Raw genomic sequence first — 27,702 nt, forward strand, 5'->3', positions numbered from 1 at the left:
TCAAATGTGCTTTGCCTGGTGTCTGTTTAAAGTCTATGGGTTATTGTTGCCTTAGCGAAGGTTTACTGGGAGATGATTAATTTGGGGGTTTGTTTAAAAGTTATTACGCTAGTAATTTGTAGGCATGTGTATGTGTTTAGTGTGTTGTTAAATTAAAAATGTTTAATTTAGTTTTATATAAAAAAAACCTCTTCAGGCTCGGTGATCTTATTCCTGAATTCAGAGCTGCACATCAAACATACCAACTGAAAATATAGGTTAGGACAGTTGTTCAAGTTTCCCTCTGGGGTTTAAACAACTCAGCCTTTACCAATTGCTGTGTCATAACAGTCGTGGCCACTGACCTCAGCTGCCACCTCTTCCCAGGCTTTTTTGGTCAGGTGTGGTGGCCTCCTCCTGCTATCCCTGGGTACTAGAGTGTCCCACCTGACACTGATCTCCTCCACAAGAACCGTGAGGCACTCGTCCGAGAAACGGGGGGCAGAGTGCCCACCCGACTCACTTTCCCACCTGATGTCTCTAGCCGCTGATGAAATGGTTTCCTGGGCAGACTCCAAAGATTCTCCCCTGGTAGCCTTTAGAGAGCTGCCTCTGCCAGTTTTAAAGTGCCTGCCAAGTTTCCCGACAGGCTCCCGCCACCACCTGGCCCTTCCCGATTATTGAGAAGATGCATTTCACGCTGGGCAGACCTTAATTGGCCATCCAGCATGAAATCGCGTTTGCAAAACAACCGTGGCCGAGAGCGGATTCCACATCAGCTTCTGCTCCCACCGACTTGGCACACATGCCAAGCATGAAGTTCAGGCCCATTGCTTGAATGGTGCCAGCCTGTCCTTCCTGGTTCTTCTTTCTTGTACTTGGTGTTATTTTTCTTCTTCCCTTGTTTTATTTGTTTTTTTTTTAAACCCCTTTCAATGTCAAATCTTGAGAATTTCAGATATATATTGGGAAATTTTTGCTGTCAGTAATATATTTTGTGCATGGCCTCCATGAATTTAAATGTATATGAACAGCAAACAGGTCCATTGTGTAGAGTATGTGGTCTGTGGTACTTCTTTGGGGCATTTTAGGCTTATTTCTGTTAATGTAATTATGTTAAAGGCACAATATAATTGTTATTTAGCTCAGGTTGCAGGAGAGCACTGTCCATGCACTGGCTCCCCTCTATGTTGCTTAAGCTGCCCCTCTATTCAATGACAGAATGAAAGAATCCAACTCTTCCATGGATCTATGATCCTACTGCTGAGTTAAGGAAACTTGTTTTAGCAGTGCACATAGAGCAAACCAGCCTGTGGGCACTACTCACCCTCTGGATGAACTAACTAGGACAGTCAATGTACAAGATGTAAACTGATCTGCTGCTATTGTGCTGTATGAGAGGGGAGCATTGGGCTACAGCAGTTATTTCTACTATTGGCTACATGTTGAATCAAATGCCCCTTGGCAAAAATCTCTCTCTCAAATGCTCACCAGTAAATTTAAATTTGGGCATTATTGTTGACAGCCTCGGTTTGGACAAAACATTCTTTGTGCTAATATTTCCTAATTTATAGTCCAAATAGGCCTGAGGTTCCAGGGAAAAAATCTAAAATAGGGAAGCCACCCATTTTAAAATGCAAAAGCTACAGCAAATTGTTGTTGTCTTAAAGATCACAGTTCTTTCAATTTCTTTAACTTTCCTTCTGTGTAACGACTCCTAGAATATTTGTTGTTAAAGTGCTGGGGATAATGACTTGGCAATACTCAGAGCCAGCAATGAGAGAAGAGCTCAGTTATTTTTGATGGCTTTGGTTAAAGGAAAAGTGGTGACCAGGGCACCTGGTGAACTCTGCTTAAATAGTATTGTGGAAACGCTAATACTCACCTGAACAGGCAGACTGACTGTCATTTGATAAGATGGTCAAAAATACCAGAAATGAGGTATTATGCTGTGATAATTGGAAGGTAGAAGTTTACAAACATAGAATCGTAGAATGGTTACAGCACAGAAAGAGGCCATTCAGCCCATTAAGTCTGCAGCATCTCTCTGAAAGAGCAACTCACCCATTCCTGGCCTTTTCTCCATAGCCCTCGATTTTTTTCACCTGAGGTAATGACCCAATTCTATTTTGAAAGCCACAATTGAAGTTGCTTCCACCACACTCTCAGGCAGTGTATTACAGATGCTAACCACCCGCTTTTTCTCATGTCTTCTTTTGCCAAATATCTTAAATCAATGCCCTCTGGTTCTCGATTCTTCCGCCAGCGGGAAGTGTTTCTCCCTATCTACTCTGTCCAGACCTCTCAATCAAATCTCCTCTCAACCTTTTCTCCAAGGAGAACAGCTCCAGCTTCTCCAATCAATTTGCATAACTGAAGTTCCTCACGCTGAAACAATTTTTATGAATATTTTCTGCATCCTCTCTCATGCATTCACATCCTTCTTAAAGTCTGGTGCCCAAAACTGGATACAATGCTCTTGTTGAGGTCGAACCAATGTTTTATACAGGCTTATTATAACTTCTTTGCTTTTCTACTCTACACCCGTACTCATAAAGCTCAGGATCTTGTCTGTTTTATTAACCACTTCCTCAATATGCCCAGCCACCTTCAATGATTTGTGCAGATATACCCCCAGGTCTGCTCCTACACCCATTTTAGAATTGCATCCTTTATTTCAAATTGATTTTGGCAGGAAGTATGAGGAGAGACAATCACTTCACACATTAAATTTCACCTGCTACTTGTCTTCACTTTTTACCAGTCTATGGCCGCTTGAAGTTTATCAGTATTCTTCTCAGTTCACAAATACTTCCAAGTTTTGTGGCATTCACAAGTTTTAAATTTGTGTCCTGTACACTCAAGTGTATGTCATTAATATATTATCAGGAAGATCAGGGGTCCTAACACTGACTCCTGGGGGAACCCCACTGCATATCTTCTTCTAGCCTGAAAAAAACAACCATTAACCACTAGCCCCCGTTTTCTGTCACTCAGCCAATTTTGCATTCATGCTTCTACTGTCCATTTTATTCCATGGACTCTAACTTTTCTAACAAGCCTGTTATGTGAGACTTTACCTAAAGCTTTTTAGAAGTCAAAGGGCCTACCCCTGCCCCTGAGTCCTATGTTCCTAGGTCCATATTCTTATGTTCCTATGTACACCACAGCAACAGCATTACCCTCAACAACCATCTGTTATCCAATCAAAAAGCTGAAAACAAATTAATTAAACACAATTTCCCCATAACAAATCCATGCTGGTTTTCCTTAATTAACCCACATTTGTCCAAATGACTGTAATTCTGTCCCAAATGATCACTTCTAAAAACTTTCCCACCATCAATGTTAAACTGACTGGCCTGTTGTTACTGGGTTTATCCACTTTTTGAACAAGAGTGCAAGATTTGCAATTCCCCAGTCCTCTAGCAACATTCCTATACATAAAGACAATTACAAGGTTATGGCTAGTGCCTCCACAATTTCCATCTTTACTCCCCTCAGCATCCAATCTAGCTGGCTAATCAATTTTAAGTATAGCCAGTCTATCTATGACCTGCTCCTTATCAATTATTAGTTGATCCAGTGCCTCAACTGCCTCCTCTTTCACCATGACTTGGGCAGCACCTTCTTCCTTAGTAAAGACAGATGAAAAGTATTAATTTAGTACTTCAGCCATGATCCTTGCCTGCATGCATAAATTTGCTTTAAGGCCACTGATCAGCCCCGCTCCTCCTTTTACAACCCTTTTACTATTTATATACCTGTAGAAAACTTTCGGATTCCCTTTTCTGTTAGCTGTCAGTTTCTTTTCATACTCTCTTTGCTTTTCTTGTGTTTTTTTTTCCCAATTCCCTTCTGAACCTTCTATATTGAGCCTGATTCTCAATTGTATTATTCACTTGATGTCTGTCATAAGCACCCTTTCCCTGCTTCATCTTACTTTCTATCTCTTTCATCTTCAAGGGAGCTCTGGATTTGTTTGTCCTACCTTTCCCCTTCGTGGGGATGTACCTTGACTATACCCAAACTACCTCCTCCTTAAAAACAGCCCATTTTTCAGTTACAATTTTGTCTGCCAATCTTTGATTCCAATTTACCTGGGCCATATTCATTCTCGCCCATGAAAGTTGGCCCTACACCAATCATTATTTATACTCTGAATCGCTCCTAATCATTTTCCATAGCCAACATTCAACTTATGATGCAATTATCACTGTCCCCTAAATGTTCTCCAATTGACAATTGATCCACCTCATTCTCAGGAACCCAATCCAGTAATGCCTCTGTCTTCATTAGACTGGAAATATACTGATGTGGAAAGTGAACACACCCTAGAAACTCTTGCCCCTCTCTGTCCTTTATATTATTACTACCCCAGTCTATATTATGATACTTAAAGCCCCCTATTATAACTAATTTGTAATTCTTACACTTCTCCAATTTCTTTGCAAATTTGTTCCTCTATCTTTCCCACTAGTTGGTGCCCTATAGAATATACCCAGCAGCATATTGGCAATTTTATTGTTTCTTAGCTCTAACCAAATAGATTCTGTGCTTGAGGTCTCTCAGACATCCTCTCTCTATGGCGCTGTAATGCTCTCCTTAATCAATACTGCTACCCCTCCTCCTTTCTTTCCTTCCCTAATTTTTCTGAGCGTCTTGTATCCAGCAATATTTAATACTCAGTCGTGTCCTTTTTTGAGCCAGCTCTCCAGTATCACCACAACATTATATTCCACATGACTTCTGGGCCTTCAGTTCACCAAACTTATTTACTCCAGTCCACAAATTCTCGTATGTACAATGCCTAACAAACCTAATTTAGATCTTATTATATTCCCTCTTACTCTGACACCACCTAGCACTCTAGTGATATCTGTCTCTCCCAATTCTCTGTGCACCTTGGTTTTCCACTCTAACATTACCTCATGGTTCTCACACCCCCTACCAAGTTAGTTTAAACCCTCCCTAATAGCACCAGCAAGGTGCTCCGTGAGTGCATTGTCCCCAGTTCTGTTCAAGTGAAATCCACGTGGCTTGTACAAATCCCATCTCTCCAGCACCTGTCCCAGGACTTTAAAGCCCTCTCTTATGCACCATCTCTTGCATACACCTGCTCCATCCACCTATTTTTATGCTCTCTCAAACAAGGACCATTAACCTCTGAATTGCCCAGATATGCCAATTTAAAATATTTCCCCACAGGGAATACTTGAGAATAGCCTTAACTATATAGACCAAGCTAATCACTGCAGCAGCTAAATATCACAATCATGTTCCAGACTCTAGAGTACCCATGAGCAATGCAACAGGAAATCAACTAATATGTTTCATGACTAATTGTGCAGTTAAGACTGTCAATCAGGCACTGCAGGAACAGTAGATCCTGTGAGAATGTCAGTCTGCCATTTTAAAAGGAAGCATTTATTGACAATAACCTAATTTCATACATATACCGATCTTAAACACTTACACTGTGGCCCAACATTATATATGCTCATGCCAACAATTCATGGATTCACCTTGTAGAAAGCTGTTACAACAACAACTTGCATTTATATAGTGCCTTTAACGTAATAAAATTCCCAGGACACTTCACAAAGGCATTAGAAATCAATTTAGGACACTGAACCACATAAGGAAATATTAGAGCAAATGATCAAGAGCTTGGTCAAAAAAGATAGGTTTTAAGGAGTGTTTTAATGGAGGAAAGCAAAGTAGAGAGGCAGGGAAGTTTAGGGAGAGAATTTCAGAATTTAGGGCCCAGGCAGCTGAAGGAATGGTAAACATCAATGGGGCAATTAAAACCAGGGATGCTCAAGAGGCAGAATTAAAGGAGTGTAGATATTTTGGAGATTTGTAGGATTGGAAGATATTCTTCTTCTTCTTAGGCAGCCCCTCTGGATTGAGGATGATTTGCTTCCACTCCAGTTCAATGAGTTCTGAGATAGCTGATAAGTTCAATGCATGATCTGCAGACTCTGCTATATGTGGGCCAGGTGAGCTTGAAGAGTCAGGTAGATAAGTTGTTGGGAGGCTATGTGCTCTCTCAAACACCTTGATTTCACCTCTGCACGCTCCTGACAAAGTCTCTCAATCTGTTAGGTGCCTTCCCAAATGGACCTTCTCCATTTTGGCCAGCAACACGCCAGGGACTCCTAAGAGTTGGTGGGGATGTATGACCTCCTCAGGGATGCTTTGAGGACATCCCTTAAAGCTTTTCTTCTGACATCCTGGGCATCTTCTGCCATGACCAAGTTCTGAGTAGAGCAGCTACTTCAGGAGTCTGTCTTCAGGCATACGAATGACATGTCCTGCCCAGTGGAGTTCATTTTGAGTGATTAGCGCCTCAATGCTGGGCATGTTGCTTTGGAGAGGACGCTGCTGCTGGAGCACATTTCTTGCCACATGATTTGGAGGATCTTGCACAGGCACCGCTGGTGGTACATATACAGTGAATTGAGGTGCCTGCTGTAGGTTGTACAAGTCTCTGCAGCATACAGGAGTGCAGGGATCACTGGTAAACCAAGACCTTAGTTTTGGGTTTGCAATCCTGCTCTATCCTCAAATATTCTTTTCCTAAGTGAGCCAGAGGCTGAACTGGCACGTTGGAAGCAACAATGAATTTTGTTGCCTTTGTCAGCCTTCATCGAGAGGAGGATGCCAAGATATGGAAATTCGCCAATGTTTTTCAGGATCTTGTCACTGACCTTAATCAGTGGTGGGAGGTGTTGTGATGTGGGACCTGCCTAGAAGAGGATTTTAGCTTTCTGGGTGTTTAGTGAAAGGTCCATTTTCTCATATGCTTCAGCGTAGGATTTGAACATGACCTGGAGCTCAGTTTTGGAGTGAGTGCACTCATAAGTGTTATCTGCATACAGGAGCTCTATAATTGAAGATGGAGTTTGTTTTTGGGTTGAAGGCAGTATAATTTGAAGAGTTCCCCGTCTCTTCTTTAGATTATCTCCACATCTGTGGGTAATTTTCTGGAGCTGAAGTGCAGCTTTGCAGTGGGGAGAATGGAGAATAGGGTTGGTGCAATGACACAGACAGTTTGACTCCAGTCTTCACTGAGATAGGTTCTGTGGCGGTTACATTGACGAGGATCACAGCTTGCATGTGGAGTAGGCAGAGGACGGTGACAAATTTCTGAGGGCAGCCAAATTTGAGGAGGATACTGTATTGCAGTTGACTTTTGTGAAGTTGAAAAGGGCCATGTACAGCTGTTGCTGTATTTCCTTGCATTTTTCCTGAATTTGTCATGTAGCGAAGATCATACCTGTGGTGCCTCTTGATGGAAGAAAACCATACTGTGACTCTGAAAGGAGCTCTTCAGCCATTGCAAGAAGGCAATTGAGGAGAATCCTTGCAATGATTCATCCTGTGACAAACAGTACGGAGAATTTTAAAATTGAGGCAATGTTTAACTGAGAGCCATTGTAGGTTAGCGAGGAAAGGTGTGATGGGTGAATGACATTTGATGTGAGTTAAGACACAAGCAGTAGAGCTTTGGATGAGCTTAAGTTTACAGAGGGTAGAGTGTGGGAAGCCAGCTAGGAGTGCGTTACACTAGACAATTCTAGAGGCAACAGTGGCATGGATGAGAGTTTCAGCAACAGAAGAATTGGAACAGGGGCAGAGAGGAGTTAAGTTATGGAGGTGGAAATAGGCAGTCTTAGTGATGGCACAAATGTATGGTTGAAATCTCATCTCAGGGTCAAATATGGCACCGATGTCATGAACAGCCTGATTCCGCCTCAGACAGTTGCCACAGACAGGGATGGAATCAATAGTGATGGAGGGGAGTTTGTGGCAGGGACCGAAGACAAGGCTTCAGTCTTCACAATATTTAATTGGAGAAAATTTCGGCTCAACCTGTACTGGATGTCAAGTAAGTAGTCTAACAAACTAGAGACAGTGGAGGAGTCAATAGTGTTGGTGATCAGTTAGAGTTGGGTATTGTCATCTTATGTGTGGAAACTGACTCGTGCTTTCAGAAGATGTCCCTGAGGGGCAGCTTGTAGATGAGAAATAGGAGGGGTCCATGGATTGTCATCAGCTGTCCCTCAATTCAAGGATGATCTCTACTCAGGGGCCACCAGTTTCTGCCAGGGATATCCACATGACTGAACAGGCTGATTCTTGACCCGCAGTTCTTTAGGCACATGGGGCAGGACATCCAACGAGGTAGTGGCTTCGGAGTGCAGGATTTGTTTCCCTTTTTTTTCCTTCTCTTCCAACATTCTGCCTTGTCATTAAGACATTGTGACTCAATGCAGCTTAATGGAAAAGTTGTTGCCATTTTGGACGAATGGTAGCAGGCTCCTCCCAGTCATTAACGCCAATGCTGCCATGTTTCAAGGAAAGCTTCAAAATGCCGTTGAAGCATTTTCTTTGTCCTACCCTGCAATGTTGGCCATTTGAGAGTTGAGACAACAGGACCCGGTGGGGAGATGGTTTTCGCTCATCTTGACACAGTGCCTAGTCCATTGAAGTTGATTTTGCAGGAGTTTTACCTGAATCCTGTGGATCTGGTTTACAAGAGGACACTAGTGTTCGATCGATGGTCTTCCTATTGAATCCGGACGATGAGTCAGAGGCATTGCTGATGGAATTTCTCTACGATGTAAAGGTTCTTAGGGGAAACCAAAGAAAACTGCAGGAAAGGAAGAGATGCCATTGATGGCAATTTTCTGCCTACAATTAGAGAGATAAGAATGGAACCAGGTGAGTCCAGTCCCAATCAGCTGGACGATGGTGCACAGATATGGCAGGAAGGTAGATGAGCTGTGTCAAAGGCTGCAAACATGTTGAGAACGACAAGTGTGGGGACGATTAGTTAACCTTTGTCATAATCATGCAGGATGTCATTTAGAACTTTCATAAGAGCTTGGCAGGGGCAGAAACCTGATAGCAAGGATTCAAATGTAGAGTTCTGGAAAGGCGGGCTCAAATTTGGAAGGTGACAACAAGCTCAAGGAATTCGGAGAAGAATGGGAGGTTGTAAACGATGTGGTAGGTTAACTTAATATTAACATCCAAAGATGTTGAGGATGTGTTATGTGGATTGGTGTAGGTAAATATGAATAAGCCTTTCCAGGACAGGGATATAAAGTTTTTTAAAACTCTTTTTGCAGGACATGAACATCACTGGCTAGGCCAGCATTTTTATTGTCCATCCCTTGAGAAGGTGGTGGTGAGCTGCCTCCTTGAACCGCTGAAGTCCATGTGGTGTAGGTGCCTATAGTGCTGTTAGGGAGGGAGTTCCAAGATTCTGACCCAGTGACAGTGAAGGAATGGCAATATATTTCCAAGTCAGGATGGTGACTGACTTGGAGGGGACCTTCCAGGTGATGGTGTTCCCATGAGTCTGCTGCCCTTGTCCTTCTAGATGGTGGAGTTGCAGGTTTGGAAGGTGTTGTTGAAGGAGCCTTGGTGAGTTTCTGCAGTGCATCATATAGATGGTACACACTGCTGCCACTGTGGGTGGAATCGTCCGCTCCCATTGGCGGTGGGAGTGCTTGGCGGCGTGAGTGGACAGTATGGTGGGAAGGCCAAAAGTTAGTTTCACAACGTTGTGAAACCAGTTTTGCAATCGTCCACCCTGCCCATCGTTGGCGGGCCGCGTTTCCTGCTGCAGTACATAGGGAACTTCATTGTAAGACATCGGCATATCATTATAAGCCCAGGTCACCAGAATCAACTCCGCACACTGGGTCATTCGTGCACGTCAGCGTAACTACAGGCTGACATGTTTCACAACAGCGTTTATAAGGTGTGAACCTGGGGAGCTGCAATTCGTAACTTTATGCAGCACTCGTGCGGGTAGCCTGTTGGACTTCACGGTTGAAGCGCTGCACATTCGGGTTAGGGCACAGGCAAGTCGCATTTTCTCGGCTGGCTGACAGTGTGATGCCAGGGCAAGGGCTGCACTGTGGTTGAAGAAGCTTTGGGGTGGCAAGGGCTGCACAGTGGCTGAGGCAAGTCAGTGGGGGCAAGGGCTGCACAGGGGAAGAGGTGAATTGGGTGTGGGGGTAGGGGCTGCACTGTGGTTGAGGTGAGTTTGGGGGGGTGGGGGCAAGGGCTGCACAGCGATTGATGCTGGTGCGCAAGCATGTGGGGGTGGGGAGGGAAGCAGCCACACATTAGGAAAACTTGTAAGAGTGACCACTCCTCCAGAGCTGAGACAATTCAGGCGCAGTCACATTGATATGTGTGGAGTCAAGGCCCTCAGGCACAGACGGCAAACTAATGAGTGTTTTAGTGGACTGCAGAACAATTGGACAACTGGGCATGTTGTACAATCTCCTTGCTAAATCTGGCCATGGCGCAGTCATTGGCAGAGGTGCTCACAGCCCCTTGTAATGTCATCATTCATGTTTGGACCAGTCACCCCAATGGTTCAAGCTAACAGTGCAGCCTTGCAGTGTGGGTTATGAGAATGCCTGCGCCTGAGCTGAGAGCACAGCATGCAGTCCAAAGGCAAAGCTGCTGCCAATTGGTCAGATGGAGGGACAGAGGTGGGTGGAATTTCATGCAGCCATGCAGCACACTAATCTCTGCCAAGTGGTGGCCAGCACTTTCTGGGATGTGTTAAGGGGCCTTCAGACTTAAGTAAGAGAGGCTCATAGTACACCCATGCTAACCCACGCTTCTCTCTCTTTCATTCAGCAGGAGGATTTCATCAGGAGCACAGAGCCTGGTAACCTAGCTGTATGCCTCATGGTTTACAGAGAGTGGAGACAAAGGAGAAGCCAGCAATGGAGGCACGTGGCTGGGCAGAGGGGGGAGCAGCAACCTCAGGAAGAAGAGACAGCTGGGGCTCCCAAGCACACTGCTGAAGATCCACAGCGAGCCGTTGCTGGTCGGTGCCCAGCTAGACCCAGGGCCTATAGATAACGCTTGCCATTCCTGTAGATGACCGAGAACCAGTGTCACTGAAGACTGCGCATGTTCATGGAACTGGTCGGTCACATCTGCCACCTGCTGCAGGATTTGGTGCCACAGGAAAATGGCTTAAGATACAGGTTAGCCATTAGTGAATTATGACTATTAGATACTGGGGCACGGGCTTTGACTGAAACTCCAGTACTCACGAAGTAACATCTGTAGGAAGCTGCAGGATGACAATAGGTGAGGCCATTGTCCTGGCTATCTCAGTTCCGTCACCCTTTGCTCTAATGTTTTAGACGATTCAGTGCTAGTGGCCGTGAAAGTGACCATGCTGCTCAATTTCTATGCCAGTGGCTCCTTTCAGGGCTCCACAGGTGACCTCTGTGGGATATCACAAGCCTCCGCACACAAATGCATCCATGAGGCCACAGATGCCATCTTCGCAAAGGCACACAACTTTGTGCCTTTCACCCGGGACCAGGAAAGCCAGGATGCAAGAGTGATTGGATATGCTCAGATCTCAGGTTTCCCACAGGGGCAGGGTGCCATCGAGTGCACTTTAGTGGCACTCAGACCTCCGTGCAACAAGTGGTCGACTACGTTAACTGCAAGGGCTTCCACTCACTGAGTGTTCAGCTGGTATGCGACCACCACAAACACATCCTACAGGTCTGCACACGGTTCCCATTGAGTGTCCACGACTTCTACATTCTCAGTTGGTCTCAGACTCCTGACATCTTCCAGGGTCCACAGGGGCTGCAGGGATGGCTCCTCAGGGACAAGGGCAACCCACAAGGACTGTGGATGATGACACCCGTGCGGCGGCCTCAGACTGCAGCGGAATGACGGTATAACGAGGCTCACGATGCAACTCGCATCTTGTATGGTGTGGCAGACCATCGGGATGCTGAAAATGAGGTTCCGGTGCCTGGACTGGTCTGGTGGAGCCCTGCAATATAGTCCATAGAGGGTGTCACGCATTGTTGTGGCCTGCTGCACCCTCCACAACCTGGCACTGCAATGGGGAGAGGAGCTGGTTGAAGAGGAGAAGGAGGAGCTGCTCCTCTCCTCCAATGAGGAGCACGTCAAAGGGCTGATGGTGATGAGGTCCTTGAAGGTGAGGATGATGGCGATGAGGCCATCACATGGGCCAGACGAGGCAGGTGTGCTCAGGAGGCCATCATAGCTGCTAGATTCATGGAGGCTGATGACGACATGCAGTGAGGAGGCCCAATAGATGCATCTCTGAATATTTGACTCCTGTGCGGCTAATGGCCGCGCATATTCCCTCTGTGATAAGGCTCCTGTTGTGGAGACCCAGCACATGCCCATTGTCCCTACATTCCAGGAGGATGATGCGTCATGCAGTGAGGACACCCCATAGATCCTCACATAACTTATGCTCATGCCTGACTCCTGCCTGGCTGATGGCACATCACTTGCGCCCTGTGAACAGGGCCATATCATGGAGATGCAGCAGCGAAACATTAACTTCTCCTGATCCTATGGCATCCTTCGTGAGCTGAACCCTTCAGGGCCACACCGTCACTGGACACAGCTGCTGATGAGATGGGCAGCCAGTTGCACCTCTAAGATGCTGGGAGCACACAGAGAGAATGACGGAACTCTGTGCTGCCTGCCCAGGACATTCTGGCAGCAATGACAAGCACCATCGAGGTGCAGGCATGACAGATGTGATAAGTGGCATTGAAGATGCACCATCATTGTGATGGGAAGGTTGCACAAAGCACAGGGAACAGGCCCTAGACTGAGACACCTGCCCTTATCTTGTGCAGAGACCAAGATTTCACATCTGAGTGACACAAACACTGCTCATTAGAACAAGGAGCCACAGGCAAGGAGACATTCTTGGGAGTTTATAAATAAAGTGAACATTATGCACAAGTGACTAAAACCCATTCCCAGGGTGTGCAACTACATCTTATTAACCTTCCTAACCCTGCGCTACATCTTGATGCTCCGTGGACATCTACAGCAGAGGTAGAGGCAGCTTGCTGACTGCTCTGCCCTTGTGTTGATGACTGTAGTAATCTGAGATGTAATATACTTTTAAGGCAAGTATCATAATGTAAGGTCACATGATCTTAATGTCTAATAGCAGAGTAGCACAGGCTACCACTATGTGAGAGTCTTGAGTTAGTCATGGATGAGTGAAGTCAGAGTTTTATGTTGTGAGCACACTAGTATAGCTGCAGAGTTTATTTTTTAAAAAATAAACAGCATATGTTTATTCTAACAATGATCTCCTGATGTTCTCTGTCTCTGTACTGACTCAGTCGCCCCAAACAAAGCGTGCAACCCGGGTTCTTTAGCCCCAACAAACCAAGGGCACGGGATCCAACAAACTGGCGACGAGAGTAAAAGCACGAAAAATCAAGGAAAGAAAAGAGGTAAAAAGCGAGAAAAATGAAGAAATCCAGAAGAACCGAAATCGAGCCGTAACTCACATGGTAGCTGCAAGTAAAAGAAAATCTCCTTCTGAGCATCAAAGTGATCCCCTAAGAGACGCTGCAAATTTGAAGAGTGGAGCCATTTGATCGAACCTCAGACGACTGGTCTCACTATGTTGAATGCCTCGCGTTCTGCTTTCCAGGCGAACAACATTGCGTGATCCTTCTGTCCATGTGTGTGAGTAAGACATACGGATTGATTCAAAATCTGTTGGCGCCCAGTTCCCCAGGCTCCAAAAGTTTTGATGATTTGGAGAACCTTGTAAGGAACCATTACCAGCCCAAGCCATGGGTGACCATACAAAGGTTTAAATTCAACTCAAGAATTAGAGCTATGGGGAAGACAGTTGCTTCTTATGTGGCAAGTCTGAAGTAATTAATTGAATACTGTGAGTTCGGTACTTCTATCAATGTTATGCTTAGAGATCGCTTGGTGTGCGGTATAAATGAAAATGCGATTCAGAGGAGATTGTTGGCTGAAACAAACCTAGATTTTCTGAAGGTGTTGGAAATCACTCTTGCAATGGAAGGTGCAGTGCGAGACTCTGAAGCCATTTGAGGAGCGTAAAATGGCGCAGCCTCCACATTGGGCAAGGAGCTTCAACAAAAAAAGAGTGCAAAAATACAGAGCTTTGTTCCGAAATGGGAAGCAGCCACCGCCAGCAGACAAATTAAAAAGGAAAACTTAGCAGCAAAAGCATGGCATCATCATAACAGAGATGGAAGCAGACAACCCTGTAATGAGCCACAGTTTAAAAAGACTGAATGTTTCTTCTGCCATCGATATGGACACCTCATGAGAAATTGTAAAGATAGAATCAGGCAGATTGTCAGACAAAGGCAAAAACCCAATGAGATAAACAGTGTTGAAAAGCCTGAAGTAATAGATGCTGATATCTATTTGTTATATAATTTTAAGGTAGGAAGAACAGAACCTATCTATGTAACCATGACAGCAAATGAGAAGCTTGTCAGACTGGAAGTGGATACTAGGGCAGCTACTATGGTGATCAGTGAACGTACTTTTCAATACCTGCATCATGGGGAACATAAGCTGAATTTAGAAGAAACTTCTGAAAAATTAAAGAACTACACTGAAGAACACACACAAGTCAAGGGCATATGTAAAGTCACAGTAAACTATGAAGGTCAAACAGTGAGATTATCCTTAATGGTAGTAGCAGATGAGGGACCTAGTATCCTCGGATGAAATTGGCTGAAAGGAATTTAATTGGAATGGAATGAAATCTTCCAACTAAGAACTAATGCCTCAGTTTTCAAGGAAGAGCTTGGAAAAATTGAATGGTTACAAGCAAAAATTCATGTAGGTCCAGAGGCAACACCAAGATTCATGAAGGCTGGACGAGTACCTTATACAATGCGGGATAAAGGAGACGCAGAACTGGACAGATTAGAAAAACTGGGAGTGATACAGCCAGTACAATTTTCAGAGTGGGCAGCTCCAATTGTACCTGTTCTTAAACCTAACCAAAGCATTTGAATATGTGGGGATTATAAATTAACAGTCAACCAAGTTGCAAAATTGTATAGACACTCCATACGTAAAACTGAAGTTTTATATACTAAACTGACAGGTGGAAAGTCTTACACGAAGTTAGATTTGAGTCATGCCCACCAGCAATTGGAATTAGAGAAGGCATCCCAAAAGCTTGTCACCATAAATGCACATAAGGTATTGTACCAATATACCCGTTTACCATTTGGTGTATCTTCTGCTTGCACCAGGTTCCAAAGAACCATGGAAAGTTTGTTAATGGATTGCCCCATGTTGCAGTTTATTTGGATGACGTTCTTGTGATTAGGCTCACATAAAAGGAACATTTGATGAACCTGGAAAAAAGTTCTGAAACGTTTTTCGCAGGTTGAAGTGAGGTTGAGTAAGGAAAAGTGCACATTCCAGACAAAATAGGTAATTACCTAGGTCACAAAGTTAATTCACAAGGCCTACATCCAATCAAAGAAAAAGTGAAAGCAATTAAAGAAGCCCCAGAGCCAAAGAATACATCCGAACTGAAATTATTCTTGGGGATGATTAATTACTATGGACGCTTCTTGCCTAATTTACTGACAGAACTGGCACCATTGTATTGTTTGCTCAAGAAAAACCAGGGATGGTCATGGCAAACACCACAAGAAGAAGCTTTCACAAAAGTGAAACAGTTGTTTGTGTCATCTACACTTCTGGTACATTTTGATCCAAAGAAAGAGTTGATATTAATGTGTGATGTATCACCTTATGGAGTGGGGGCGGAGCTTTCCCATCAAATGGATGATGGATCAGAATGACCTACAGGTTATGTGTCAAGAACACTTAGTACTGCAGGGAAAAAGTACTCACAAATTGAAAAAGAAGGCCTGACAATCATTTTTGATGTTAAAAAGTTTCATCAATATGTACAAGGTTGTCACTTTACTATCGTTACAGAGCACAAGCCATTATTAGGACTATTCAGTGAAGACAAGGCTATACCCCATATAGACTCAGCAAGAATACAAAGATGGGTGTTGATCTTGGTAGCATATGAGCATACTTTTATTCATAGACCCGGAAGTCAAATTGCAAATGCAAATGTACTCAGTCGTTTACCCTTGCAGGTAAAAGATGATGATGTACCAATTCCTCAGGAATACATCTTGTTATTGAACTTCCTGGACTCATCATTGATATGAGCTAAACAAATTAAAGATTGGACCCAGTCTTATCCAAAGTGAGAAATAAAGTTCTTTCTGGATGGTCAAAAACCCAAGAATCCAATGAAATGAAGCCGTATTTCCAGAGAAGATATGAGATAACCAGCCAAGAAGCTATTTTATTGTGGGGAGCTTGTGTGATTGTTCCTCTGAAAGGACGAAAACCATTGTTATCTGAACTTCACAGTGCACATCCCGGAATTTCTAAACTGAAGACAATAGCACGTAGCTATATGTGGTGGCCAGGAATGGATGGAGAAATAGAAAACCAAGTGAGAAGCTGTATGCAATGTCAACAAGTACAAAAATTATCTGCAACAGCCCCATTACACCCCTGGGAGTGGCCAGGAAAACCGTGGGTATGAGTACACATTGGTTATGTGTGATCTTTTATGGGAACAATGTTTCTCCTTATCACAGACGCTCATTCAAAATGGATGGATATATGCGAAGTGAGGTCACACACATCTTCAGCGACAGTAGACAAGCTACAACAAAGCTTTGCTCTAAATGGATTAGCTGAAGTGCTAGTATCAGATCATGTAAGAGTATTCACAAGTGCTGAATTTAAGATTTACAAGCCTCAACGGTATTGTTCATGTGAAAATATCTCCATACCACCCTTCTTCAAATGGACTCGCCAAGAGAGCAGTTCAGACATTCAAATCTGCTTTGAAGAAATTATCTGGAGATTCGATAACGACTAAATTAGCATAATTTATTTTCCATTATAGAACCACCCCTCATTCAACAGCAGGTGTCACATCTGCTGAACTGTTGATGAACCATCTTCGATCGAAACTGAGCCTAATTATGCCAAACTTGGCGATTGGGGGGTGTGGTGCAGGAAGGTAGAAAGAAGGCAGGAAAATCAGAAAATGGGACATGATTGTCACAGTCGGGACAGAACATTTAGTGTAGGAGAGAAGGTATTGTGAAAAATTTTAGAGAAGGACCAGCACGATTGTTTGGTGAAATAAGTGCTGTAACGGGACCGCTTTCCTACCATGTGAAAGTTGAAGATCAAATAATAAGACGACATGTGGATCACATACGAAGTGGAGAAGCCAAATGTCCAGAACGGATTCCACCAGTGTTTGAGACTGAATCGACATCTCCTGTTGAAAGAACTCGACCAAGTAGAAATGTATTTGAAGGGCCAACTGTACCTGAAAGAGTCAAAGAAACAGATTTACAGGTACTTGCTGTAGAACCTTATCCTCAGATAACTTCAGTAGGGGAGACTCCAAATCAAACTTCAGAAGCTATCGAGCTGATACATTGTACGCGCAGAAAAAAGCCCCCAGAGAGACTGACTTTGTAAATAATTGAACTGTGTAAATAACTTGAAGTATTGAAAAATTGTAAAATGTATTTTTCAGTAAAGTGGGAGGGTTGTAGTAATCTGAGATGTAATAAACCTTTAAGGCAAATATTATAATGTAAGGTCACATGAACTTAATGTCCAATAGCAGAGTAGCGTAGGCTACTTCTATGTGAAAGAAGTGGTCACATAGTCTGTGACTATGAGTCACTGAAGAGTGAAGACAGAGTTTTATGTTGTGAACACGTGTAGCTGCAGAGTTTAGTTTGTAAATAAACAGCATGTGTTTATTCTAATAATGATCTCCTGACGTTTTCTGTCTCTGTCTCTGTACAGACTCGGTCACCCTGAACAAAGCATGCAACCCAAACCCTTATGCCCCAACAAACCAAGGGCACCAGATCCAGCAATGACCTTTGTGAACATCCTCTGCAGGGCTGTGACCTGGAGGGCGCAGCTTACTTTTGGGGTCCTGCTGTGTGGCAGGCCCTTCCTGGCCTGAGGAGCTTAAGCTGCTGGGGTCACAGAAGGAGGACATTCGGATGGGCCAGACACCCACGGAGTCACCTGGATGGATGGCCCCATGCACCCGCTGATCCTCCTCCCTACCCTTGGCCGACTCCTTGAGGAGAAGGGGAAGTTGGAGTGAGATCGAGTTGCCCTGTACCCCTGTCGCACACACACTGTTCGAGGCTAATGATGGTGTCAATGATGGAGTTCAGCCCATGCACTAGTGCAGGACCAATGTCCTGGACCAAGGTCTCCATGGCAGCCGCCATCCTACCAGTGTTGGCCTTGATGCATTGACATGCCGGCTCTATCACCTCAGCCTGAAGGTGAACGGACTCCTCCATAGTGCCTTGCAATCTAAGGATTGCAGCGGGCATCCCTTCCTGATGTTCCCGAGCTTGCCTTTTCAGGTATGACCGAGTCTAGAGGCTCCTCATCTGAATCGGACTTAGCAAATTTTTGGTCTCCAGTAGTCATCAGAGAGCCGGAAACCTGGGAAGTCCCTGCCTCCACCTGCTCTGGATCAGACAGTGCGATTTTCTCACCAGATTGTGAGCCTGAGTGTACTCAAAAGCTTGGTCCCACCAAGGTGTGTGTCTCGGCACTGGTGGAAAGTATGGGTGAGCGCTGTGATGGGTCCTCAATGAGGGCTTCATCAGATTCCTCTTCTGAGGTGCCTTCGGGGATTGATTGGAGGCCCTGGGTCATGGATTCCCTCAGCTGCATACCCAGGTATGCCTACAAAAGCAAGGAGAGATATTTAGCACATGGCAATGGCCTGTGAAACAGGACACATCACTTACAAGATGGATGTTGCACTGCTGGATCCTAACTTGGTTCAGCACTGCCGACCTCACCGTCAGCACAGGAACAGTGCAGGTCTTCACTGGCTGACTGGTTGACTCTATTTTCAAAGTCCGTGATATCCTTGATTTCAGGCATTCCTCCACCAGTCTGCGACCTCAACCTGTTGTTGTGTATTAGCTTGTCCTGCACGAAGACAGATGGAGAGAATGTAACCAGGGTACCTGACGGGCCAGATGATAACTATGCCTGGCATATGTGGGTGGTGTGTGGTACCATGGATGAGATGACAATGAAGGTGTGTGTGAGAGAGTGAATGGTGATGTCCCTTGAACTGGCAGTGAGTGAGATCCCTGTGGATGTGTGATAGTTTTTTGAGTGTTTGAGTTGAGAGTGATGAAAAGAGTGACTTACCCTAGCGGAACGAAGGAGGTCATTCATCCTCTTTTGGAACTGGGTAGCTGTCTTCTTTTGCAGGGCATTGGCACTGACCACTGCTGCCACCACCTCCCAAGCCAGGTTGGCGATGCTGCTGCCCCTCCTGTGCCAAGAGAGGGGTTTGAGAACATCACAGTGGGCATCCACGACATCAAAAAGGCATTCTAGTGACGCTTCACTGAATAAGGGGGCCGCTGTCTTCTTGCCTTTCAGGGCCATGTTTTCTGTGCAGCAGTCCTGGGATGGAGGTACTGAGAAGAGTGAGTGTGACTGCACTTTAAATATGGTGCCTAGCATGAGCAATCAGCAAGGTGACAGCGTAATGGGCGATTAAGAGCCCACCCACCAATAAAACGGAATGTTTCCCGCGAATGCATAATTAATGAGGTGGGATTGAGGTGATACGGCATGAAAACCTAACATTGCGGCTGGTGGATAAAACATTCTTATTCCCACCCACTACTGCACTTAGTCCAAATCTGGGACGATTCCGCCCTCTGCATCAATGCTGGAGGGAGCAGATGTCGGAGGTGATGGATGTGGTGCCAATCAAGTGGGCTGCTTTGTCCTGGATGGTGTCAATATTCTTGAGTGTTGTTGGAGCTGCACTCACCCAGTCAAGTGGAGAGTATTCTATCACACTCCTGATTTGTGGACAGGCTTTGGGAGTCAGGAGGTGAGTTATTCATCACACGATTCCTAGCTCTTATAGCCTCAGTATTGATATGGCTAGTCCAGTTCAGTTTCTGGTCAATGATAACCCCGAGGATGTTGATAGTGATGTTGATTCAGTGATGGTAATGCCATTTAATGTTAAGGGGATTCTCTCTTGTTGGAGATGGTCATTGCCTGTCACTTGTGTGGTGTGAATGTTACTTTCCACTTATCAACCCAAGCTTGGATATCGTCCAGGTCTTGCTGCATTTGGACATGGACTGCTTCAGTATCTGAGAAGTCACGAATGGTGCTGAACATTGTGCAATCATCATTGAACATCCCCACTTCTGACCTTATGATGGAAAGAAGGTCATTGATGAAGCAGCTGAAGACGGTTGGGCCTAGGACACTACCCTGAGGAACTCCTGCAGTGATGTCCGGGAACTGAGATGACTGACCTCCAACAAGCACAACCATCATCCTTTGTGCTAGGTATGACTCCAACCAACGGAGAGTTTTCCCCCTGATTCCCATTGACTCCAGTTTTGCTGTGGCAAACTCAGGTCAAATGCTGCCTTGATGTCAAGGGCAGTCACCCTCATCTCACCTCGGGAGGTCAGCTCTTTTGTCTATATTTGAACACAGGCTGTAATGAGGTTGGGAGTTGAGTGGCCCTGGTGCGACACAAACTGGGCATCAGTGAGCAGGTTATTGCTGAATAAGTGTTGCTTGATTGCACTGCGATGACCCTCCTATCACTTCGTTGAATTGCACTGGAAGAGCTTGGCTAGGGCTGTAGCTGGCACTGGAGCACAAGTCTTCAGTACAATTGCTCGTATGTTGTCAGGGCCCAAAGCCTTTGCACTATCCAGTGCTTTCAGCCATTTTTTGATATCACGTGGAGTGAACTTAATTGGCTGAAAACTGGCATCTGTGATGCCGGGGACCTCCGGAGGAGGCCGAGATGGATCATACACTCAGCACTAAAGGCTGAAGATTGTAGCACTGATGTGCTGGGCTCCCCCATCATTGCGGATGGGGATATTTGTGGAGCTTCCTCCTCCAGTGATTGTCCACCATTATTCACGACTAGATGTGGCAGGACTGCAGAGCTTAGATCTGATCCATTGGTTGTGGTGTAACGTGTAACATGATTAATGCTTAGGCTTTTTCCATGTAAAATCAGGCACCCAATATGCTCTACAGTAAGAAGATTTATTGATAGGCTGGGACACAGTACTTTTTAGAGATTATGCAAGGGGGATTTTCGGCACCGGAGACTAAGTGTGGTGGCGGGTGGCTAAAGCCGGGTATTCCCCGCTGGCTGCAATGGTGGGTTTCAGCGCCAGATCATTTGCTTTTCAGCTCATTATATATGTATGGAAAGTAAACACGTCAGGTCCCTTGGAGGGATGGGCTGTGATTCACCCACCACACCATGACCTCTTTGGATCATCTTCCCAGGCCCTATATTTGAACAGCACCTGTGCACATCATTCACTCTCTGCAGCCCAGGTCAGGTGCATGTAAATGATGACCCCCAAAGGCAAGAATTCAAGTGCACCCAAATTCAGTGACAGAGTGCTGGGGCTTCTTCTGGGCACCATGGAAGAACCCTGGGATATCCTCTACTCCTGTGATGGGAGGAGGAGGTCCACCAACCGCCCCGCCCCAGCTCAGGAGGAGGAGGCCAGTGTGGTCAGCGCCAACTCTGCACAGAAGAGATCCACCACCCAGTGCAGAAAAAGGATAAATGACCTTGTCTGTTCCACGAGGGTAAGTTAACCTTCTGCTCACACTTTCACAAGGACCCACCAGATGTTCGCAGGGTTGCAGTCCATGGGGATCTCACACACTATCATCACAAGGAACATCACCACCTACTCTTTCACACACACCTTGACATCTTCATCTCTTCTCATGTCCTGTGCAGCTCGCGTCCTCAGCCCTTACACAGGTCCACTCCGCACCCACACAAGGCAGGCATCCACATCGTCTGCCTTGGCATCCACCCTGCTCACAGTCTGTGCATCCTTTTTTAAGCAGGTCAAGTTCACCCACAACATAACGGAGAAATCCCAGACCAGCAGTGGGGGGATGCCTGAACTCAGGCCCCCCACAAAATTTGAAGAGCAAGCAGCAGAGCTGGCTGGAGAGGACAGGGGCCGTGCATACGCTGATGGTGAGACCAGCACCTCCCAACCAAGTGAAAACCTATCACCATCTCAATGTTCATCCAATGATACTGCGAGTGCTCCGTAATGTTGTTGACAATGCAGCCATTCACTGTCTTTGACAGGCAACAGTGACAAACACAAAAGGGACAGTGGCAGCCAGCCCCTCAGCCCCAGTCCCCACACAACCTCGGATGAGGATCCTGAGGATACACTAAATGAAGACCTGTCACAACATTCACCACACCCTCCACCAGCGCAGACACACACCTCAGTGGCATCAAGTTCTAGAGTAGGCTCCGGGTCACAATCTTGTGAGCACAGCTCAGATCCTGGTCCAGAGTTGGTGATGGCAGGGACATCCAAGGTCTCTGACACTGGGGGGACTGCTGGAGGCAAGGATCCTGCTAACTCCCAGTTAGATGACAAGCCTCTGTACTCAGCCTTAACACAGATGTTGGAGTTGCAATGGCAAACACTGAAATTTCAGGCAGGGTTGTCAGATGCAGTCAAAAGTTTACAAGGTACAATGGAGGAGTCCGCCCATGTTCAGTCTGATGTCATTGCACCGACATGCCAGTGCATTGAGGTCAACACTGGTAGGGTGGCGACTGCCATGGAGATCTTGAGCCAGGACATAGATCCTGCAGTGCTCCAGGAATTGAATTCCATCGCTGTAGGCAGAGGTAACATCCAACAGTGGCTAAGTGAGAGGGGGACAGGGCACCTCGACATCACTCCAGGTGCCCCTTCTCCTCAAGGAGTCAGCTAGGGGCCTTGGGCACCTGGAGGAACAAGGATCAGCAGCTTAACGCCCTGGGGACATCCACCCAGGTGACTCCCAGAGTGTCCAGCTGATCCCAATCCCCTCTGCTTGTGACCCTATCAGCTGCAGCTCCGAGGAGGGTGCACCTGCCCCACAGCAGGAGACCCAAAGCAGGCCGGGACCCTCCAGGTCTCGGCCCTCCAGAGGACACCCACCCAAGTCATCACAGGCAAAAGGGTGTAGCAGTAAGCAGGCTGCCTCCGCCTCCGCTGTGGATGTTGGGGATGCACCAAGACGTCGTGGTAGGATTAGGAAGATTAAGAAACACCAGGAGCACAGAGGTTGCATCACTGTTAACAATCTGTGTATCATGTCCACAAATGTAAATAGATTTGCACTCATTAGACTTCTCCTGGTGTGTATACATCTTCTGTCTGATGAAATGTTTTGAGGTCAATCAAGTGTTGCACATCTTCCCCCAACTCCTTCTCGCTGATGTCTCATCATGTGTCTCAGCTCGATGTTGTGTAGAACCATCTCATGACAGTCTGTCTGTTCTCTGCTCAGTGCTGACATCAGTGAAATGTAAGCCTCAAAGAAATGTGTGGTTGCCTGAGGCATCTCTTTAGAGGTTAATGTGATCTTCAGTCATGACGATGTAAAATGGAGACTCATGTAGTCCCCCGAGGTTTCCGCATCATAGATTGGTCAGTGTGTTTGGTAGATGATGAAATGTAGAGGCGCATGGAGATGGACCATCTCTTATTGACCTCCATGTACTGTCCGTCAGCCTTGAGAGTAGTCTATCTATGAGCACAAACTCTGAGCTTGTATGCGTTCATGTCTGCCTGCAGCGTTCTCTAATGTCAGTGTGGAAATGTCAACAGCACCCACCTTCCCACCTCCATGTTTCTGAGCTGAAAACATCGACATAGGACATAGGAGAATGCAGCACAGGGCCATGAGCTCTGGCTAGTGTCTCCTGACATAAACCCTCTGAGAGCTCCCAGATGCTCAATTCAAATGATTATGTGGAACTAATAATGGCATCGTTGTGGCTATTTTCTGTGTGCATATGTCAGGCTGCAGGGATGAAAATGTGCAGCTGTGAAATGGGCTAAGAGCAAGGATGGATAGCAGCTGATGGGTGCTCTTTATTATGCATGATTAGGGACCTTGAAGGCTACATGATGTATCTACATTTTTGGGAGCACAAAAGCCAGGGCCACGCAATAGGGGAAAATTGGAGAGTCGAGACGGAGGCATGTTCCAGAGTGGCACACAGGTATCAGAATATGGCGCTCGTGAAGCGTTCGAGGTCAACTGAAAGATAAGGTGAACTGCAGCCCTGTATCCTTCACTGTGCGCTACAGAATACTATGTCCTGGCGGTGTGTGTGATAATCAGGACTGAGTACGATGAGGAGGCATCCACACTTGACTTGCCTGATCATCTGGCTGAGCCCAAAAATCACATTGTGCTATCACGAAGGAACTCACACATGAAGGTGATGTGCACTAAGTAGAGATTGACCTCCTTGAGGCATCTTGTCACAAAGCTGGCAGACTGCCATGAGTCCATTGAGGATTGCAGTGCTGCTCCTGCTTCTTGTAGGCTGCAGTAGCCAGTGAAACGTTGGATAAATGCAAGAAGAGGCTGCACCATCTGAGGTGTGCTCACGAAATGCCCTGAAATAGATATGATCACATTGCAGAAAGGCAACGTGCTCCCAAGGCTGCCCGGCCTTCCATGGGTGAGGACATTGTGCCGCCAGAGTGTAAGTACTCTTTCAGAGATTGAAGTGAATTGTTGAGATGAGGAGGAGAGCAACAAAGGTGGTAAGGTGGACTCAGCATGGAGGACACTGGTCAAAGAGGATCATCATAACTAATCACTATCATCCTCCTGGAGCCTGGTGGCTATTAGCATTTCATGTGCATGCCTGCTTCGTCTGGACAGTGCAGTGGGCTCTTCCCCTGCTCCCTCAGCTTCCTCGCCATGATCGCCCTCAGTCCTCTCAATGCCTTCATCATCAGAGGACATGTGCAGCTTCCTCCATCTCAGCATCTGGGAAGACATCCCCCTTTGCAATGCCAGGATGTGTAGGGCACAGCAACACACAATGATGTGTGAAACACCCTGGGGAGTGTACTGGAGACCGCCACCTGACCTATCCAGGCATCAGAAATGCATCTTCAAGATGCCAATGGTCTGTTCTAACAATGAGCATGTTGCAGTATGAGCAGCATTATACCTTTCCTCAGAGGCATTTTCAGGCTGCCGGTGGGCATCATCAGCCACGTCTTTTGCGGGTAGTCTTTGTCCCTGAGAAGCCAACCCTGAATGTGCTGAGGTCCCTCGAAGATCTCAGGACCTGCGATTGATTCAAGATGTACGAGTCATGGCGACTTCCTGGGTATCTGACGCACAGCTGCATAATGTGTTTCAGGTGGTTGCAGACCAGCTGCACATTGAGAGAGTGGAGCTCTTTCCTGTTGATGAATTGGATTGGCTGCTGCCAGGGAGCTCTTAAAGCCACATGAGTGCAGTCGATGGTGCCCTGCACCTGTGAGAATCCGGAAATGGCAGCAAAGCCCAGTGCTCAGGCAGCCTGCTTTGTCATGATAATAGCTGACTATGGTTGTGGACTCCAGTATTAGATACTATACAGTACTCTATACTATATACATGGTCACCTGACCTGGGGGTTGAATGTCAGAAGACACACGTTGGAGCCTGTCTTGATAGAGTTCAGACAGTGCAGATATGTATTCATTTTAGGAATATGTGTTGTCAATAAAGTTAGCTCAGCTACAATGTGGACGTCCTGTGTGCATCATTATAAAAAGAAACAAGAAACAAGACATGGTGTCAGAAGTAAACTAAACACAACAATGGAGGTTCTGAAACCACCGACACAGCTCAGTTCAGAGGGCAATTTCACCGAAAACTGGAGGAGGTTCCAGCAGCGACTCGAGCTGTACCTCACAGCAATGGGTGGTGATAAAAAAGACCTTCAAGTACAGTCTTCCATCTTTCTTCATGTAACAGGGGAAGAATCCCTAGAAGACCATAACACATTCACGTTTGAAAGTGATGAAAAATAAACCGACTTGAAAGAAATGATGGAAAAATTTGAATCCTACTGCGGCCTTAAGAAAAACATCACTTATGAAAGGTCCCAATTTTTTAAATGCACATGAGGCAGTGACAACATTAGTCAGTACATAACTGGGCTGAGAAGACAAGCAAAATCGAGTGAATTTGGAAAGCTTGAAGAATCACTCATCCGAGATAGAATAATTTACGGGATCACAAATGACTTCCTGGGAGAACAGCTTTTGAGTGAAGTTGATCTCATGCTGGAGAAAGCAATAAATATCTGCAGAGCAGCAGAGACAACAAAATGCCAGATTAAACAGATGACGGAAGATGATAATTCGCACATGGTCAAGCAGTTAGATGAAATTAAACAGAAACAGCCCCAGGAAAGAATAAATAAACAGCCTGAAGGTAAAAAGAACAAAATTGCAATTAAAACATTTAAATGCAGCTGATGCGGAACAGAGCATTTCCCAAGTCGTTGTCCAGCCTACGGAAAGCAGCGTAAGAACTGTCTTAAACTAACTCACTTCGCTAAGATGTGTAAATCGAAAAAAGTGCATACGATTACAGATGATGACACAGACACTGAAACTGAACTTCTTGTTGGTGTGGTAACAACAAATTCCAAAGATGACGAATGGAAGGTTGATTTAAAAATTGTCAACATGATGGTGAATTTCAAGCTTGACAGAGGTGCAGAAGCAAATGTCATTCTCATAAGCTTGTATCGTAAGGTAAGCAAAGAAAAACAGCTAACTAAAACAAAAGTAAAGCTGGCCACTTATTCAGGTGAAAAAATTGCTGTAAAAGGCAAGGGCACACTTAAAGTGAACTATAAAAAACAGTCTCAAGCACTTCCATTCATAGCGGTGAAAACTAACGCAAAACCCATTCTTGGAATCACAGCTTGTGTAAATCTGAAGCTAATGAAGAGAATAATGACTGTCACCACTGATGACATCCTGAGCGAGTATAAAGATGTGTTCCAGGGATTGGCTGCCTAAAAGGAGAACACACTATCAAAATTGATGAAACTGTGACACCCAAAATACACCAGCCCAGGAAAATACCAGTAATGCTGAGAGACTGAAAGTGGAGTTGGACAGAATGGAGAAACTTCACATCATCAAGGAAATTGAGGAACCCACATAGTGGATTAACCCAATTTTAATTGTAGAAAAATCAAATGGAAATCTGTGAGTCTGTCTGGATCCCAGAGACTTAAACCAGGCAGTACAAAGAGAGCATTACCAGCAGCCCACAATAGAAGAGATCACGTTTCAGCTAGCTGATGCTAAATACTATTCAGCCTTGGATGCAAGTTCAGGCTTCTGGCTGGTCAAGCTGGATAAACACAGCTCCTATCTCTGTACCTTCAACACACCATACGGGCGATATGCTTTTTATGCTTACCTTTTGGTATTAATTCAGCTCTGGAGGTGTTCCACAGAACAGTGAAGCAGGGTTGGAGGGTGTGGAAACCTATGTCGACTGGTCTGGGGAGCCTCACGAGAAGAACATGACCACAAACTGAGGCAGGTGCTGCCCAGAGCTAGAGAAAGGAACCTCAAGTTGAAGAAGGAGAAGTGCAAAATAGGTCTTTATGGGTCATGTGCTAACAAGTGAGGGACTGAAGCCAGACCCGAGTAAAATCGAAGCAGTTGTGAACATGCCACCCCCAGAATGAAAGGAAGACTTGGAGAGGTTTTTAGGAGTGGTGACCTATCTTGGGAAATTCATTCCGACCATGTCCAACCTGACAGCGCCTCTCAGAGAACTTTGACAAAATTATGTGGAATGACACTGGGAACAAAGTCACCAGGAAGCGTTGAACAGTCTGAAGAGAACACTGAACCAGGCACCAAT

Source organism: Cetorhinus maximus, chromosome 1 (genome assembly GCF_964194155.1).
Source record: "Cetorhinus maximus chromosome 1, sCetMax3.hap1.1, whole genome shotgun sequence".
Classification (NCBI taxonomy): domain Eukaryota; kingdom Metazoa; phylum Chordata; class Chondrichthyes; order Lamniformes; family Cetorhinidae; genus Cetorhinus; species Cetorhinus maximus.